Genomic DNA, 21,486 nt, shown 5'->3' on the forward strand with positions numbered 1-21,486 from the left:
ATAAATCTAATTATTATTATCTTTCACAATCATAATGAAATGCATCCTAAGTTACTTCCCCTTAAAAAGTGAAACATCAATGCAAGTCATTGAACAACAAAACTGTTGGAACTCTTTTATTGAATAACCTAATGTCGTGAAATAAAACTAAAACTTATTTTCCATGTCAATATTAATGTGTTATGATTCTTAGGTTTTATAACTCCAAACTATGACAATACTCAGGTGAAAGCAAGAAATACTCTTGGAAATCCTCACAATGCTTTATTACATATGTCTTTGCATGCCATACTTGTGTGTATGATATGTTAGTCATATACCTATTGGCCATGTCAAAAATAATTTTCTTTGGTCGATATAAGCGGTCAACTACAAATATTGATTTAAAGATGAGTCTCAATGCTCAAGCACGAACTTGTCTATGATGTGGTCATATTTGATCCTGTGGACAAGTGTATGCATCCCTCATAAACCATAACACCTAAAAATCTTCATCCTCGTCTCTTGTTGCCCGTGCCCACCATTTACATTGTTTCACTACACATTTAATATCCCACAATTTCCTATCAAAGTAACCTACTCTAAATTGAAAAATTTTCTCTAAAGTATTTTTTTTTAAATAAGATATTTAATTAAAACATTAGATTGTACATTGATTCACATAAATTAAAGAGATAAAACAAAAGTGAAGCTCGATTGAAATGAATAGCAATCTAGAGCAAACTTTTTTAAAAGTAAGTTAAGGAAACAAAAGGAAAAATGAAAAAAGAATATACAATGGAAGGTAAGTTGTTGCTTGTCCATCTTATGATACTGTTGCTTGTAATTCTCTAGTACTTTTCATTTCAACCATGTGTGCTTATGTTTTCCAAAATACACCACAAACAAGTGAGCCCATTTCTTCATAATGTTGCATGATAAATGATACAACTTATAGGTTATTGTGATGGAAAATAACAAAAACAATAACTTTGACAATTTTTGTAGAAGAAAAGATGACAACAACACACAACCACATGATAAATGGAATTAAGTACTTTACTAAAATCAATATTCATGGAAACAACTTGCGACATGACAATAACACATAACAAAGTGATGTTTGAGATGGCAAGTTGCTCAATCGATCTATTTTTGCTATTAAAATAAGTGTTTCCTTGTATTCGGTTTTTAAGATCCTATTCCAAGTTGGTTATTTATATAATCTATGTCTATATACAAATATTATAAATAAATAAGAACACATCTTGTGCCTCATTATAGTCTCATCTAATGGGTTTATTGGGTATTACTACATACTTGTAATCTCTCTACTATATCTCGAAATGACTCGTAAACCCTAACCTAGTTTCCATTTTCTTTCTTTATTCTGCCCTTCATATAGGGGCATGTATCTTCCCTTCTACACAGGTGTGTTATCTGTCTATAGCATACATGACTTTCATCTCATCATGGCCTCTTCCTATGTAAACAAAATCAACCATACACGGGTGTGTCCCTTTTTCTTTATACTTAGGCATTTTCAAACTTAATCTCATGTCTTCATTACTTAGTTGACTATTCAATGGTCAACGACATCCAATAACTAACAGATCACCAAAAAACTCAATCTAAAATATTTAATTCATGCACACAAGCATGTGTCTCATACCATATAATCATGTGTTGAATCTAGAAAATTGACGAGTTAACTTAAACTTGTAACTCCAATCCAATTCCTACAAATTTCTAAACAAAATCAACCCTATTTTAGATCTATAACAAAAATATCGACATACTTATTCATCTACTTAATAAACTAATACTATAAATTCATATATCACAAGTCTTAATCAATATCAATGCAAATTTCCCATATGTTCATTCAATTTTTATATGATTACCATCACAAAAATAGATTTATAAACAAGTAAATCCCATATAACTCATAATGATATGTAGTTAAACATTTTATTCTCAGCATTTACAACTGACATTATAGACATATAATCTTTGTCTTAATTTTTGTTAAACATCATAAGTACAATCATCCTTTTATATACATATATATATATATATGTGTGTGTGTGTGTGTGTGTGTGTGTTAGCTTCTAAATTCTAGATAACACAGGAGAAGAATGAGCAAGAAAATGAAGACCATGAAAAAGAATTCCTTTGACATAACAAAGAATTCGGAGAAGAAGATTAGTGGAGTGCAACCATAAATTGGCTAACTAAGTGAAATGCATATGCAATATCAGGTTGAGTTATTGTGAGATATACTAAACTATCAACAAGTTGTCAATACAATGTAGGATCATTAAGAGAAGTGTCATCTATTAGAGCAAGTTTGACATTAAGCTTTAAAAAAGTAAATGCAGTTTTGCTATCAGTGATACCTACTCAAGATGAAATATTTGAAGCATATTTAGCTTGAGAAAGATAATATCAATCAAAATTAGAAGATACCTCAAGTCCTAAGAAATATATGAAGGAACCAAGGTCTTTTATCTCAAAGTGTTGATTGAGATATTATTGTACTTCGTAAACACAAGTTACATCATCTCCGGTGATGATCATGTTATTAAAAGTGATGATCATGTTATCAACATATAGCAAAAGAAGAACAATACCATGATTAGTATGACAAATGAACAAAGTTGAATCATAAGTAATAAAGATGAAACCAAATTGGGCAATAGTAGAATTGAACTTTACAAACCAAGCCTTTGGTGCTTGTTTTAATCCATATAAAGTTTGAAGAAGTCGACAAACCTTTCGAAGAGGATGGGAATAACCAAGTAGAGGATGCATGTAAACCTCTTCCATTAGGCCACCATTAAGAATTGCATTTTTCATATCCATCTAAAGAAAGCGTTGTTGTTTAATAGTAGCAATGGCTAAGTTACTTTGGATAGAGGTTAATCAAGCCACAGGAGCAAAAGCCTCTTCATAGTCAATGTCATATTCTTGAGCATATCCTTTGGCTACTAGGTATGCCTTATACTGCTTGACAGACACATCTGAATAAGTTTTAATCTTATAGACCTATTTACACCCAATCTATGTTTTACTAGGGGAGAGATCAACCATATCCCGAGTATGAGTTTTTTCTAGAGCTTAAAGTTCTTTTGTCATAGCTTGTTGCCAAAGAGAATTAATATTAACTTCATGATAAGAGCGAGGCTCTTTTCAAGTGGCAATAATAGAAGAACAATGATAGTCATTAAGGAAAACTAGAGTTTTTCTTACCCAATCAGAATAACAAAACTCAAACCAGGGATAGTATCAATAGCTAGAATAGTCTCATTAAGAATAGATATAGTAGTAGGAGTATTATTGAATTCTTCAGAAGCAATTATATTAGAATTAGGAAATAGTTCAATAAATGAATCAGTAAAGAATAAGGAAAGTGAAGTGTCAACCTGATGAAATTTTAACAAAGAGGAAAACATTATATGTTCCCAAAAGGTAACATATCAAGAGATATGTAATCTATTAGAAAAAGGATCCTAACAATGATAACTTTTCTGTTTTATGTCATAGCCAAGAAAAAAACATAAGCAAGCCTATGGCTATAATATTTTATGTTCATAAGGTTGTAATAAAACAAAACATGCACACCTAAAAGGTTTAAGAATAAAGTAATTTGGAGGCTTACCAAATAATCGCTCAAAAGAGAGAAATTATAATGGACATGAGTAGGAATACAATTAATTGTATAAACTGTAGTTAAAGCTGTTTTTCCCCAAAATTTTTCAAGACATAAGAAAGAAAGAGAGAGGGCATGAACAGAGTCATGAATGTGATGACATTTATGTTTAGTCCTTCCATTTTATTATGAGGTATAAGGACAAGAATGTTGAATGATAGTACCTTACTAAGAAAGAAATTGAAAAAAAGAAGAATCTCAAAATTCTATGGCATTATCAACTTAAAGAATTTTTATAGAATGAGATAATTGAGTTTTAATCATAATAACAAAGTTAATATAGTTTTGTGATATTTCAGACCTTTGTTTTAGAATATAAGTCCAAGTAAAATATAAATAATCATTAATGAATAAAAGAAAATATCAATAACCATTGACAGATGAAATAGGGGAAGGACCTTAAATGATAGAGTGAACAAGCCTAAAAGGAATATCTAAAATAGAATTATTATTATTAAAAGACAAAAAGCTAGTTGTTTTGCAAGTTGACAGTTTAAACAATTAAACGACTCAAATTTTATAGATTCTAACAAACCACGAGTTACTAAAAGATGAAGTTTACTAGTTAAAGTATGACCTAAACGAAAATGCCACTGTTGTAGAGGATAAATAGTTGTTACAGTAGTAGGCATAAGTTTTTGAGGAAAAGAATGAAAAGTGAGCTCAAATAATCTTCCCACTTTATGACCCATCCCAAAAGTCTGGCTTATCTATAGATCTTGTACCTGACAACCAAAATAAGAGAAAGTTATAATAAGGTCTAATTCGCATAATTGTCTAACTGAGATAAGATTTAAAGCTAGATTGAGAACAAAGTATGAATCAAGTAAATCAATATTAGGAGATGATGTATGCCCGATATGGGTGATGGGCATTTTTGTTCCATTTGTAGTATGTATAAGTGGAAGTGAAGAGATGGGTGTTTTAGTTGTCTGAACAGAAAGGTTAAAGGCCATATGATTGTAGCAAGCTAAGTCAAATAGCCAAAAAAGTTTACCTAAAGTCATGGATAAGGTAGCAGGGAAAGGAGAATTAGAAGAGATAACCTATTTAAGAAGAGCCTCAAGGTCACTAATAGTCATAACATTACATGCCTCAGAGGTAGCAGTAGCAATACTAGAAAATCCAGACTTAGAGGAATTCCTTGGTTTAGAAGATCCTTCTTTTGGTTTTGATGGCTGAATATGATAGTTTTCAAGAATATGTCTAATTTCATAACAATATATGTATTCAACAGTAGGACAATAAAAAAAAAGACCAAATTGATGATAGTTCTTATAGTATTTTGCTCTTACTTTTTGGTTGGACAATTGGAATGTGTGGTTGCAAGGACAACATCAATTTATAGAGATCTATCTAAGCAAAGGCATGTCTCTTCAAAGATAATCTCCTAAGTAATAATATCTTGAGTTGAAAGGCTATATCGATGCAACAGAAAAGCCTTAACTGCTTCATATTTTGGACGCAGAACTATGAAAACCTTTATAAGTTGGAGATGATCCTCAAGAAATTCATTCACTAATTGTCCTGGTTCTTGTTTGAGATTATATAAAGTACTCCACAATTGATAATAGTGAGCAAGTCTAGTAACTCTAAATCGATTAGCTAAAAAATCCCAAATCTCTTTACCAATGTCAAAATTAGCAAATTGAATATAAATAAAGGGAAGGTGTTACAAAATCATGTGATTTTTGCTATCCCAATCTTTAAGTCGTTCTGCAAACTTAGTGTCAAATTCATCTTTCTCTTGCATAGATTTAATAATATCTCCAATAATAACACATGAAGGTTTCAGCCTAATGAAAAGACTTTTCGTGCTATGTTCCTATAGGTTATAGTTTGATCCAATCAAAGCAGTGTAATTGGCTTGGAAACATCAATTTTCTCTATGTTATAGAAGATTTTGTAGAAACAGATATGATGGATGATGATCACAAAAAGTATTGTATTTGGGTTGTTTTAGAGACAAGTTTGGTAGGCAAACAGAAACAGACAAAACAATGAGAGATTTAATAAGCCAATAGAAATAGGAAAGCAAATGTATTATTTTAGACAGCCAAAAAAAACTTAGAACAAACAAAAGAACTCAGATGGGTTATAATACAATATTATGAAATCAGAATTGTATATTTCAATTGTGTATCTAATAATACAAAAATGAATCTATTTATACAATACAATTAACTATTAAAAAAGACAAGGATAATTTATACAATCACTATGATTAAGCTCAATCATTATAATTAGGGTGTCAATCATTATGATTGAGGGTCAACCTTTATGATAAGATCAATCACTATGATTAAGGTGTTAATCACAATGATTAGGGTGTCAATCACTATGATTAGGGTGTCAATCACTCTGATTGAGGGTACCACTATGACAAGATCAATCACCATGATTAGGGATCAATTACTATCAATGATGCATTAATCAAGAATCCATAAAATTACATTAACAGTATCTATCATGTCAAAAACATGGATAAGGATTCATATAATAAATCGGCAAAGGAACAACCCCTCAATTCACAAAACATAGAAATCTGACATACAAAGGTATCACCAAAGTTGCCATAAAAGAGCCTAAATATCAATCTCAACACTCTTGAACCCTCAATTGAATGTTTTCATGTAACGCCATACACAAGTATGTGTTTCATGTACCACACATCAATATGTATCACTTAATTCAAAATTTATGTGGCGTTCATGTTATCCAACTGATATGACAATTGACACACAAGTGTGGCCACCTCATGCATGGTCGTCTATCATTCTAAATTCACATTTTATCATTTATTTCACTTTCAATCAATCATACATTAATCATGATCATACAGAATGACTAAGTCCTTCAGAGATATGTATAAGTGTTAGAAGAGATAACTTGAGACACCAATAAGGAGATGACTATCAACATCAGAGTGCAAAGAAGATGATATGCAAGTTAGGGATTTTAATTGGGAATCTTAATTAAAAAAGATAGAATGCATAACTAAAAGTTGCTAAAGTAGAAACGTCTTTCAAAACATGTAATACTTCTCAAATTTTTTATTAACTTTTTAAACGAACCTAAAAGTTTCTAAAATTAATTTACAAAATGATATCATTTTGTATATCATTTAGGTAAACTGGCATTGTTTGTTAATAAGCTGCAAACTCAAACAATGAATTCGAGCTATCGATTTGAGTCATAATTCGATTCGAACTATTTTTATTCTAGTCAATCTCAAGCAAACCTTAATTTCAACTCGACGAATTTTAGCTGAATTCTAGTTAGATTATTTTTTATTCAAGTTAAACTCGAGCTGAGAGATGTTCAGGGTCAGTTCAGTTCATATCCATCTCTAGTCTTTTATATACCCATAAGACTAATAACGACAAGTTTTTAAGCTTATACTGAGAAATTTAAAATTTTGTTATTGAAAGTATAATTTCGTTTAGTTTTAACAAGAATATACATAATTAGTTGTTAAAATTATAAATATAGTATTTATAATGACAAAATATTTATCATCTCATTAATTTTTTCTCACTAAAGGCCCCTTATAGTTAGTAAATACAAGTATGAAAATTATACGGGTATGATACAGTAAATAGTAAAAAATACGTTTGTAAAAAAAGAGTCATAAAACTCGGATATAGGAAAAATTCAGAACGTGTATAAACGGGTTTAATATAACACATCATTAAAAATATATTTCTAAAAACACAACAATATTAATTATAATTTGAACAGATTTCATGAAATCTGTGGTTAAAATAAATATAAAAATTTGTATACAAAGTATTTAATTAGTTATTAAAGCTAATGTAACATAATACATCATATTTAATCATTGCAAAATCAGGCGAATATACAACAAAATTAATGAATGATTGATGCCTCAAATCAAATAATATATTAAACATTAAAAGAATTTTAAACATAACGAAACTATAAGCAACAGAGGAAAAGACAATGAAAGTTTACATATTTGGAGAATATCAAAGATGAAAAATTGAGCTGGACAAAAAGAAAAAATCAATCTAGTGTAAAAAGAATTATGTGAGAAAATGTTTACTGCTATTATAAATATGAACTTGATATGATGAATGGAAAGGTTAGAAATTTGAAAAAAAAAAAGGTTTTTTTTAATGACAATATGGTAATTAGTGAAAAATTAAAAAGATACTTTCATACTTTAGACGTAGGTATCAAAACAACGTGTTTAATAATATAAAATTCATTCAATACAGGAAACCCGCAAAATACATGTTTAATAATATGCGAATTAAATGCGTTTTTTACTAACTACCACCCTACCTTTTTTTTTTTTTTTTTTGTGGTGACTAAAACTGAAAACCTTATACATGGTAATTAAAATTTTATAATAAAAGGGCCATTTTCACTAACGTGTTAGAGGGAAATTGAAAACTTTCCATTAACGAGTTTTTATATGCGAAGGGAAACGAAATTCATTTATAAGAACTAATAAAAAATTATTCTGTTTTCCATGGGAAATTTCCCAGATGCGTGTACACAGCACGCAAGGAATTCAAATATGATGAATTCTTTATGGTCATTATCGTGAACAATACGCAAATAGAGAACTATTCTCTACCCTGTTGACAAGTTTTAGTGTTTATCTTTTCATTGAATTTTCACATATTTATTTGGTGGCGTTTAATTCCACCAATATTATTCAATTTTAAACATGTTGATTTGTACTGTGGTCTCTTTGTTGTATTAAGAAATCTGTATTATTAGTTCTACAAGAACGGAAATTTTTCGAAAAGAAAATGTAGAACACTGATACATACATACCTCTTGTAGTACTTGAAGTTCCTCACAGCAGACACTCGGATTTCTAATTTTTTTTTTTTTTAACTCTGTCTCACTTTACACAATTTATATTCTAATTGTAGACTAAGAAAAAAATGTTAAAACTGGTAAGGCAGTAGGACAACTCAAAGATTAGGGCAGAAAAATATCAAGATAGGTCATATAAAAATTTGGGGAAGGAATAATTGAATGGCAGTGGATAAAATTGTGGCTTAGTAGTTGCATCAAACACCAACATTTTGTGATCCACAAAACGACATTGTTTTCTTAGTTAGGATTAAAAAAGTTAAAGTTATGCCAGATACTCAACAATTTATGGGTCAGTTTTGATTTATTAGAGAGTGGAATCAAAATTAGACCAAGACCCTGTTGGTTCTCCGAAAATTTTAACTAAAGTGTACCCAATATTTGTCAATTCAGATAGAAAACAGAATTGGTAATCAGATATATAGTGATTCCAACTCCAAACATGTAATTTGCTCTTTACCCTAGCTGAGGCTGAGCCACAAAGGGTTAAGAGGGAGCTTGACTTAATAATTTTTAAAAATGTACCCTTAGACTCTTATGTTAATGAACACCCTTTATTACCTTTATTTATTTTCAACTAATTTATGAGAAAATTGATTTGTAAAAAATATTATTTCAATTAGTAAGTCATCAAAGTGAAAAATAAAATCTCAAATATAAAGTTTTACTAAAGTTTAAACTACAAAATTGGAAATAATTTCCAAAGTTATTACACCCCATAACACTTTCAATGTCATTCGACAAAATTACAAGCATAGAAAAAAAATTTTCCGTGAAATTTAGCACCTAAACATGTCTAATTTGCTATAAATATGTCTATATAATCGATATACCATATTCTCAGGCATAATCAATAAAAATGGCTGCCAAGTTCCCATCTGTGTACTTTCTGGTAACCTTGCTTTTAATTCTCCTCTTCTCTTCAACGATTCTTCCTTTTGCGAAAGCAGCAAAAACCAGTGAGTCAATCTTCTATATATATTTCTCTTCAAACTCATATATTTTCTTTAATTAGTTCATTAATTTAAAACAATGGATTTGTACATTGTGAGTGAGTCTACGCTTACGCTTGTGGAATCACCACAAACAAGTGAGCCCATTTCTTTATATTAATTTCCATCAATTAATATCTCTTTGTATAAAATAAATTCATGTGTATATTCATAATTATGCAAGATAAATGATTCAACTGATAACAAAGCAATAATTTTGATAATTTTTGTAAAAGAGAAGACGGCAACAGCACATGGCCATATGATTAATAGAATGAATTACTCTATTAAAGTCGGTGTTATAGGAAGCCCCTCACCACCTGACAATCACGGTCTCGGTGCTATCAATAACCCATAACAAAGCGATGCATGAGGTGGCGAGTTGCTCAATCGATCAGCTTTTGTTATTAAAATAAGTGTTTCCTTGTATTTGGTTCATCATGTAAGCTATTTCTGTCTACATACAAATATTTTACATAATTTATATCAATGTTGTTCACGTAATGTCCTCGTATTTTTCTTAATTAATATCGGTCGTCTTCTTTAGTTTATAAACAATTCATGTAATATCTATGGTTTCACAGTTTCCTCTTATCATAAGAATCAATTAAGAAGAAAATCTATATTGTTAGATTAGGGTATTTTTTCTCTATAAAGTATCCTGAATGAGGTTTATTGACAAGACTACTTTTTTGTGGTTAAGTTTCAATGGTTAAATTAAAAAGTAGTGACAATATTGTATTCATTCAAAGAATGGAGGATCCAAATTTAATTCGGCCATACAAAACCTTTCAAAGAAAGATGAGACAAAGATATTTAGAAAAACTGTCATTCCATATAAATATTTTTTAATTTAATTATAAAATATTTAAATTTAATTCAGCCATACAAAACCATTCAAAGAAAGATGAGCAAAAGTTTGTCTTTTCGTTGTTAATAACCAATTCAAAGATATTTTAATTAGAGGATATACCTAGGCCTCAAAGGTAAATAAGATTCTAGGAAAGATGCAAGAAGGTGCTTATATAAGAAGTTTTTTGGATATTTGAAAGCTATGATAAGAGCATTTCTAAAACTTTGAAGCTCTTTTATAACTCTACCTTGATTGTATTCTTTATTGTTGACGCCTCATCAAACTTCATGGAAAACATTTTCTTAGGTGTCAAATCCCTTCAAGGGGCTCCATATACAACAACATAATAATGAATGGGATATTGAATTTTTTTTCCCTTTTTTTTTAATCGTGTATACTGATATGTTACTCATCTCAAAGCCTAAGCAAAAATGCTACAATAGTAATTCATTTCCCTAAAATACCCCGTTGATGTAACTCATGCAAAAGGAGAGAATACCATCTCTCTCTTTGTCCTTAACCTTCCAGTAAGGGACGAAATCTTTGTAGCATGAAAAAAAATTCTTTAATAGAGAAGACTCCTGTGATTGAACAATAAAACCCGTGAAAAAGTCATTATAAATGATTCAACTTTGATACAAGGAAGGGAGAGACAAAAATTGTCAAATTTATTTAGAGAATTAATATCTGTTGCAAAGATTTCACAACAAAATCATCCACATTCAAGTCAGTCTTGATTCAAGCTCATATGTTAATATGTTTTTTTTATGAACAATTGAAAATCAAATAATATATGGTAGATTCATATTCATGACTTCATGTGAAATATTGCGATTTCATGTTGTTTTATTGCTTAAAGTTATTATAATATTGTTTAATATTGTATTGATGGTTAAAAAATATGAAAATTCAGATCTAGATAAAAATCATGTAAAAAGTAGGTTGATATTAACGCCAACCCCTTGAATTTTATTTTTATGTTTGTTTAAACATAGTTTCTATTCCTCTCAATTCCTTTATCCATCCTCTTGTGTTTAGGGAGTGATGGTGGAGTTCCTAGGTTGGTGGATTTATCCTTTATGCCTTGGTTATGCTTATGTTTCAATTTGATGCCATTTCAATGTGTGTACTGTTTTCTTTATCTTAGCAGAAAATTTAATAAAAATTACAAAATTGCCACTACCATTTTCTTCCATTTTTTATTGTCTTCCCTTGATCATAATTTGTACATCATTTGATGATATGATAGTTTAATGTGTTATAAATATATGCGTATGAAGCTTGGCTGCATTGGTTTGCATTTGAGGCCTAATTTGAAGAAATTATAAAGTAGTGCAATTTGAAGTGAATAATATTTTCTAGCTCACCCCTTTTGGATTTATTGCTTATGCATAGTGTTATGCATCAGTTTAGTACTAGAGCATTGGTTGTTTGTGCAAACTAGCTATGATTTTTTTCATTTTGGAGTTATTATTTTTTACTGAAAGATACTATTCACAGCACATAAACTTTGCCTAAACACAGGTTTTTTATGTTTTTAGGTTTATTTTTAGTCAAGATGGAAAAAGCTACATTTAAGATTCTCTATGGAGAGCAATGAATTGAAGTTAATAATAATGTGATAAGATATGTTGATGGGAATAAAAGAGGGATGTGTATTAACACAAGTATTGATTTTGAAGGATTCATTGCGATAATAAGTTATCGTCTAAGACTCGATCGAAGGCAATCAAATATAAATATATTTACCCTAGGTAATGTGGGTCTAATAGATATTGTAGACGATGATGATCTAAAGTTTTTTATGGTTAAAGCAAGAAGTTTACGAGGATCAACCAAACTCTATGTTAACAAAAGTCTAATTTATGAAAGGGGCAATCAACAAGCTGAAGATGTTCATAAGGAAGAAAGGGAGAATCATCCACAAAGTTTCCAAGAGTTTGGTGGGAATTATGGTGATGATAATAATGACAATGGCGTGGATAAGGATTATGAAGTAAAGGTTAATGAGTAGGATGATAATGGTGATAAATTCTCTAGTTTTAATGAGGACTTGTACGATGTTCCAAGTCAGGATGTTGGCGAAAGTTAAAGTCATGTTTATAATGAAAGAGCTAAATGTAGCACAATACATCATGACTTTATAAATATTAGAGCATATCCTAGTCATATTCATAATCTAAATCCATTTAAATGGGTGCCTAAGCTAGCTATTAATGTTGAGATTGTCGGTATTAATAATCTAATGACATGAAGGGACAATCATTTGTAAATGACGAGTTTTTATAATTCGAAGGTAGAATTGAAAGTATTGTTTTGAACATTTGCCTTAGAAACATGAATTCAATGGAAGGTCAATCACTCTAATAATATACAGTATGAGTTTAAGTGCATACATCCATTATATAAATAGAGAGCATGAGCAACGAGAAAGAAAGATAGAGACTATTGGGTGTTATGACCTATGGACGAGACACATACTTGTTTACAGGATCAAATATTATCACACCATAGGCAAGCTGGTGGAGAGTCATTTCAAAACATACTTAAATCAATGTTTGTGATTGATCGCATTTATCAACTGAAAGAAATTATTTCAGACATGGCAAACAAGTACAAAATCAACATCTCCTACACACAAGCATGACGTGCCAAAACATATGCACTAAATGCATTACAAGCATCTTTTGAAGATTCTTTTATTGTATTGCGTGAGTATTTTCATAATTTAGAGCTTAAGAACCCGAGAACTGTGACACGTATTGATATTGATCCAAAAATAGGTTTAAGTTTTTCTTCATGTGTATGGGTTATTCAATAAAAAGGTTTCAACAATTTTGTCACCTAGTGATATGCATAAATGGTTCACACTTAAAGGGAAAGTATCTTGGGTCTCTTTTCATTGCACGAAGGATGGTAATAATCAAATCTACTAGTTCGCCTTTGGTATTAGGCACAAAAAGAGAATCAATACATGGATGCCCTTTTTGATATGCCTATGCATGTGCATTAGTGATTTGTCTAATTTGGCCATTATTGTAATGTTGGTAGAGTCTTTGACGGTTGGATTCCCTTTTATGTATAAAAATTACTTGCCCTCATTAGGTATGTCAGTGTCTTATATGACATTATCAACTTCTTCATTCTTTCTAAGCTAGTGGTATATTTAGTAGAGTCAAATACATACAACTTCTAATTATTGATATCCAATACGTTGCACACCCAATGTTAGTTATCAAAGTTAAGGGGAATGAATACCTACCACCAATAAAAAGAAATAAATACAGTTATCGATAACCATATACCTTAAATGACTTACTTTTGTAAACCACCTTATTCACACTACTCCATAGTTGAAAGTATTCATTGAATTGTACACGTGAGACGTCATTAATTTGATCTAGAAAAAACAAAGCCTACTCCATATTTACACCCAAATGTTTGAACTCATTGTAGCACTGTAGGAGAAGTGCAATGAACAAGGTCAAAATAGTTGTCCACTTACTATTTGGAAAAGATTTACAGAGTATTCCCATGAAAGCTTTGATGTACTATGTACACAAATAAGTTAAACTATAAGTTGAAAGTGATAACCAATATGAACAAATACAAAGGAATGGTGTATATCGTGTTTTCTAACTATTGCTCCTGAGTTACAATTTAGGTCCACCAGGGTTTGGTCACACTAGCTATCATTCGGTTTGATCCCTCGAGGAAGACATATCAATTGTCATTATTTGAAGCACTGTGGCACCACAATAAGAACTCTAAGTAGGCCTCAACCAATCCTTAGGTATGGGTTGTTTGTTCTTTCATGCCTTTATTAGATCGGTGAAACGACTTACCAATTGTTTTCCTTTCACAGCACATGCCCAAATGCTGACACTTTTTTAGCTGCCTGTGGCTTCTTAACAATTGTCAATTGGTCCTTCTCTTATTCTTGCGCATCATTGTCCAATGAGACGTCTAATTGGAAAAAAGAAATTATGGTTCTCATTATTTTATAACACAACTAATTGAAATAATAAAAAAAAAGTATAGTGGATAATAACCTATATTGATCCTTACGCCTGAACATATGAATCCTCAAGTCTCATAATTTGATGCTTTAACGAGGACTAGAGTTCCTACATCTCTTGCCATTACTCTTGCATCTCCCCATAAAACACTGATGCTTGTTGCTACCATTACTGTACAATATACAACATTTATGGTTAATATTTAATCATTGATATGAATATTAACTTTATCCATTATGCAATAATTACTTGGAAAGCAATTGGGTAGCCTAAAATATTGTAATCAATCATTGGGAGTAGACTCATATAAAGCGGGTAATGTTAAACACAATACTGAATTTGTTATAGATACCCTTCCACATCGATTCACCTATTTTATTCTAGGTCACTGTCTCCTATGGGTACTGACTAAATGCATCTAAATTGTTTATTACATTAAAAAAAGATTAATGAAAAACAATCATTTTAATCAAAGATTAATCAAACAAACTGGATTATCATTAAATTAATATGGTTGGTGTCAACTTTAGTTTAAAGTTATATTTTAAAATAATTTTTTTCATGAAAACTGTTAAATTTGATGTGAGATTTCATTTATCTTCCAAATAAGTGTTCATAATATTTTCAAATAACTAATTACAATTCTAGTTTTAGATTACTATAGTTGAGTTTTAAATGTCATTTCAGCTATGCTAATCTAAAAAATTTAAAACTCCATCCCCTATACTTGATAATTTTCAATCACCAGTATACATAAAATAATTTCTACTCAACTAACAAGCTTTAGTAACATTTTAAAAAAAATGGATAGGTGAGATGTAAAAATATTGATATTTCAGATTGATTGGAATCAACAAAAAGAAAATAGAAAAAGCAAGGTGGCAGTGGTTGGTGGTAGAAAAGGTTGGCGGCAAAGCCAAGCCTTGGTTTTGCCGCCAACCTTTCTACACCAACCCAACAACAAATTTCGATTTCAAATTAATTCGTTCAAAATCAAATTGAGATTTACATTGAATTAGTTAATTGAATTCAGACTGAATTAAATTTGATACCATACAATTATGCTTTCGTTTTTATAAGGAAACCTTACCTGTCATTTTGCCATTATGTTGACACTGTCGAGGATTGATGAAGCTATTCACTAAATTTTCTTCGTACACAAGAAAGTAATCTGATGATCTATGCTATATATTTTTAATACTCTTATGTTATATGGAAGCAATCGAGCAAATACTTTTGTAGAAAATATTTGCAAAAGCAGGCATATATATAGAAGCAAGCAAACAAATGCTTTCGCGTGAATGTAAAATGGAAGCAAACAAGCAAAGTCTTCTGCATATTCATCATATTCTTTACAAGAGTCAATGCATTATATTCATAAATATTCATTATAATATTCTTTGTTTGTTGAATATATTGTATTATATTCATTATATTCATATTATATACAGTCTCTGCAAGATTCCATGTAATGTTATATGTTTCATGTCACACGCCAAGACCTTCACTGCATTCTCTTCATGGGTAGCTTATTAGATTATTTTTCCATGTACCATTTCAACATGAGATTAACACCAACCAAAATTTAGAAAGATAAAATCAAGTGAGTTTAAAATTTTGTAAATTTAATCTAAAAAATTTAAACTCCAGAATTTTTAAATTTACTTGATCTCATCTAACACATATATAAATCTTGTTTTAAATATTGGTACTAAATATCTACACATGTTCTCTCTCTGTAATGCATAAAAAGAAAGAAATAATAGTGTTGTCTTTGGTTGGTATCTCAAGGTTAAAGATAAAGACAAATCAGGCACTCTAACATATAAAGTGGTAAAAATATTTAGAGTGTGAAAGGCGTGGTATAAATGCATATGTGGGCTCAAATTAGGGTAAAAAATTCAATATCCCATAATAAATAGACCTATTAAGTATAACTACTTTGAATATTGACTCAATTTTTTCATCCAATAGCCTGGTAGAAAAATGCACTTGTATATAACAACAATAAGCATCACATCGGCTTCCTTGGCAACTTAAACCCCAAATTTGACTATGCCATAAATTTTTATGTTAAAAAATAGTTATGGTTTAAGCATTTTAGTTTCATGTTTATGCCTATCTAATGGGAACTATTTTACTAATTCAAATATCAAACAAGACCTCTTAAACTACTTATATTTTGTAAATGGGTTTAACAAAGTATGAACTTTTGTTACAATAAAACTATGCATACACATTTTTTATACACAATTTGAATACACAAATAATATGTCATTATTTAATTGAATGATTATGAATTAAAGATAAATTAATACCCAATCACATTGTCAATGTAGCATTGAAACAAGCTGCTTCCATGAAAAATACATGTCCATTGACAATGATCAAAACCCTTAACTCCTTTGTAAGAAAGCAAGATTCTTTCAACTAAACTACCAAAACCAAATTCCATTTCCAATAAGGTTGAATCACTATTTTCCACCTCACAATCTCTTTTACCTTCCCCAAATCCACCATATAAAAAGACATATATAAGCAGTTCCACCTATTTGCCACATTAACTTGGATTCAAAAGAAAGAATGAAAGCATAGAGACCAAAAAGATGACTATAGTAACAATGACATAGATCCTATGAACTTGCCCATAAAAAAACAATAGGTAGTATTGCATAAGATAAAAAAAAAAATCAAATTAAATAAGTTATCAACTGTCAGCATATACACATGAATATACTAAATTGCACCCATAAGTTTAATCGACAAAAATTTCTTATACCTGGAAGTTGTCCACTGGCTCAGATGATATAATAGTCACGCTATAAACACAAAAAAAAAAAAAGAGTCATATCTAGTAGCCATGCTCTGTAATCAACTTTAGTGTAAAAGATGGAGCATAATAGACACATGATATACATAAGACATTTTACGTATGTCAATTAGCTCTAACTAAAATTTTAAAAAATCAATTAATACCATAGACTCAAATAAAACTTGCCTAAAACCATGAACACATCAATTCGTGTTAACAACACAAAGCAAAGGTCATATGCAACATAAATGATCCTCCAGGAATGAAAACAAAACACGAAATCTAACTATATGGAAGGTCTGATAAAGGCCAATAAAATGAAAGTTAAGAAGCTAAGAAACTAGTTATGCCTAGCTTAACTAAGTTGACTTAGGATTTTTAGCACTCACTCTATAGATATCAAACTTGAGATGAATCATATATCAAAATGAAAATTTTTCTCTAACACAATTAAATATTGAAAACAAATTAGATGCTGCAAAAAAATCACAGACAAATAACCGTGATCAAAAAAAGGAAAATGAAAAAAACACTTTGAAATTCATAAACTACCACAAATTATCACATAATATATAGGCTAAGTAATATGATTACCAATGACTACATATTTTTGTAGTTTCATCAGACCCATTTGCCATCGCCATAAAATAATCGGCACTACATCATTTCTTGATCAGAACAAAAAACTGTTAGAAAAATGATATTACAGAAAGAATTCGCGCGAGATTAGAATTAATAAGTGAAGTAGTGATAATTTAGAAGAGAATCTACCTTCAAAGAGGAAGAGATGTGATTGATTTTGGAGCTTTGTTTTTCCAGATTCTATTTTTGGATTTCACAAAAAATTAGCGAACCAAAAATAATATAATAAAAAATAGGAATGAGGAGGAGAAAAGCGCTAGTGTTTTTACTTCAGTTCAGCTATTTTAGGTGAAATAAGGTTGCTATGTAACTATCCATTTGAATTATAAATTTGTGTTTAACTTAGCTATGATTTTAAACTAAATTGAGACATAAATTTGAATCATCGATTAAGAACTAAACTGAATCAAATATCTTTTAACTTGAGTTTGATTTAATTTAAAATAATCATTTTAAGATGAAATTAAAATTTTTAAGTTAACATTTTAGGACAAAATTAAAATCATCCCTAAAAATAAATCCTTTACTTTTGGAAAATCTCCCAAAATTATCATTCAAAGACAAAAATAAAATCATCACTAAAAGTAACATTTTGAGGTGAAAATAAAATTATTCTTAAAAGTAAATACTAAGTTTTTTTAAACGAAATTAAAATTTCCTTTTGAAAATAAATCTGAGGTCTTAAATTGGTTCCCTAAAATAATCATTTTTAGACAAAAATAAAATCATCTATGAAATTATCATATTGTGACATAATTAAAAATGCCCCTAAAAATAAATCAAATTTTTAGATATGAAATTAAGATTTTGTCCTCTAAAATAATTATTTTGAGACAAAAATAAAATCATCCTTAAAAGTAATATTTTAGGACGAAATTAAAATCATCCATAAAACTAAATCCTACATTTTTTTTTTGTGATGAAATTAAGATTTTGTCTCCTAAAATTATCATTCAGGGACAAAAATAAAATCGTCCCTATAAGTAACATGTTGGGACAAAATTAAAATCATCCCTAAAAATAAATTCTACATTTTTTGAGACGAAATTAAAATTGTCCTTAAAATTAAATCTTAAATTTTTAGGGCAAAATTAAGATTTCGTCTCATAAAATAATCATTTTGAGACAAAAATAAAATTATCCCTAAACTTACCTTTCTAGGACATAATTAAAAATGTCCCTAAAAATAAATCTTAAGTTTCTAAGGACAAAATCTTAATTTCGTCCCCTAAAATTATCGTTTTAGGATGAAATTAAAAATATCCTTAAAAATGAATTTTAAATATTTTAGGACGAAATTAAGATTTTGTCCTCTAAAATAATCATTTTGGGACAAAATTAAAATTTTATCCTCTAAAATTATCAATTTAAGACAAAAATAAAATCATATCTAAAATTATCATTTTAAGACAAAAATAAAATCGTACCTAAAGTTATCATTTTAGAATGAAATTAAAAGTACCCTCAAAAATAAATCTTAAGTTTTTTAGGACAAAATTAAGATTTTGTCCCCTAAAATTATCATTTTGGGATGAAATTTTAATTTCATCCCTCAAAAGTACATTATGGGATGAAATTAAAGTCGTCCCTAAATTAAATATTTGTTGTAATGTGGTGATATATTATCTATGTATCCAAATTATATACATAAAACATGTAAATGTAATATTGCTCCTTTTGTTATTGTAATATTTATTAGTTTGATTTTCCACAATATTGTGTGCACATATTTTGCATTATGTGATCATATTCTTATAAGGAATTTGTATCTTTTGGATATATCGTTATCTATATGTATTGATATGGCATCATTTTGATCCCTATTTTTTGATATTATACTACGCCTGATCATTATCTTTTGATGAATAATTATTATGAGCATTATCTTTTAATATGATTAGGCATGTTAATTGGGTCAAGCAAACTTGAGGCCTAATTGTTCAACCCAAAAGAAAACCCTTTTTGGACAGAAAAGAATTTGAGTCTTGGGCTTCCCTGGACAAAAAAATTTATTCATTAATTTCTCAAGCCATGTGTTGGTGAAAATTTCCCTAATGTTAACAATAAAAAGGAACTGAAAAAATATTTTGCGGCATTTCCAGTCAATTTACATACATTTGCTTTGCAGCTGTTAATCCTTTCTGTTCAGCAAATGTCTCTGTGGACTGGCACTGCTGATTTATATTTATTGCCTTTTCAATTGACTTTTATTATGCCAATTTGTTGATCATGAATTTCATTTTTCCTTTTTAGTTTTCTTCCTAAATTGAAAGAAAGACTAATAATGCACAGGAACCATATGTCCTGATTTTTTGGTGCTGTGAAATTCTTTCACGTCAATTAACCCGTGTTAAGCTTTTTATCATGTTCATCAAATGGATAATCTGTCTTCTGAATCTGCCTTGTATCAGGGAATGGGGATGGAGCTGTGCTGTACATTAGGCTTGCTGGAGAAGCAGCAAGCTTTAGAACTCAAGAAAGCACGCCTTACAGCATATAACCATAACCTTGATACCTCAAAAGAATATTATCCAAATATTATCACTGCAAGAAGTTACGATGAACGCTCGGAAACCCTTAAACATGTCCGTGAAGCTGGGATTAATGTCTGTTCAGGTGATTCGGTACTAAAGTTTGAATCTGGTAACTTCTTAAATATTTTCTATGCAAAGATATTTTTGTTGGATTGAATCTGGCCATATCATCTGGATTAAATAGGGAGAATATTAAAGTCCACTTGTGGAGCATAATATGAAAAAGGAAATGATTCATGTTTTTGTTGGACAGTCTTCTTTGACTTGCCTGGGAACCTCTTGGACAAAAGCTACTCCATTAAAATTATTGGTGCCACAATCTTGATGATTAAATTTCTTTATATTTTGTTTGCACAGATATGAATGTTCATATCCATATCTAGTCTTTATATACCCATAAGACTAATAATGATGAGTTTCTAAGTTTTTTAGTGAGAAATTTAAAACTTCATTATTGAAAGTATAAATTTGTTTAGTTTTAATAAGAATATGCATAATTATAATGTGAAAATTATAAAAATAATATTTATAACGATAGAATATTTATCCCCTCATTAATTGTTTTTCTCATTAAAGGCCCCCATAGTTAGTAAATACAGGTATGAGAAAAAAAGGATACAAAAATTATGCAGATATGATATGGCGAATGGTGAAAAGTGCATTTGTAAAAAAGGCGTCATAAAATTTGAATATGGGAAAATTTTGGAATACATATATACAGATTTAATATAGCACATTGTTAATAATACATTTATAAAAATATAACAATATCAATAATAATTTTAACATTTTTCATGAATTTTCTAGCTAAAATAAATATAACAATTTATATATAAACTAATATAACATAATAAATCATATTCAATCATTGCAACATCAGATGAATATGCAACAAGATTAATAAATGATTAATATCTCAAATCAGTTCATATATCAAATATTAAAGGAATTACAAATATAATGAAATTATAAATAAACAAAAAAAAAAAGACAATGAAAGTTTACATATTCTAAGAATAACAAAGATAAAAAATTGAGTCCGACAAAAAGAAAAGGAAAATTATAAAAAATAGGCAAAAGTAAAGGGGC

The 21,486-nt window shown here is 29.5% G+C and overlaps 1 pseudogene; it reads left to right on the plus strand.

Moving 5' to 3' along the window:
* The window catches only part of LOC123205679, a 30,016-nt pseudogene that overhangs the window by 4,041 nt on the left and 4,489 nt on the right, over positions 1-21,486 (plus strand).

This window comes from Mangifera indica, unplaced genomic scaffold, assembly GCF_011075055.1.
Source record: "Mangifera indica cultivar Alphonso unplaced genomic scaffold, CATAS_Mindica_2.1 Un_0012, whole genome shotgun sequence".
Taxonomy (NCBI): Eukaryota; Viridiplantae; Streptophyta; class Magnoliopsida; order Sapindales; family Anacardiaceae; genus Mangifera; species Mangifera indica.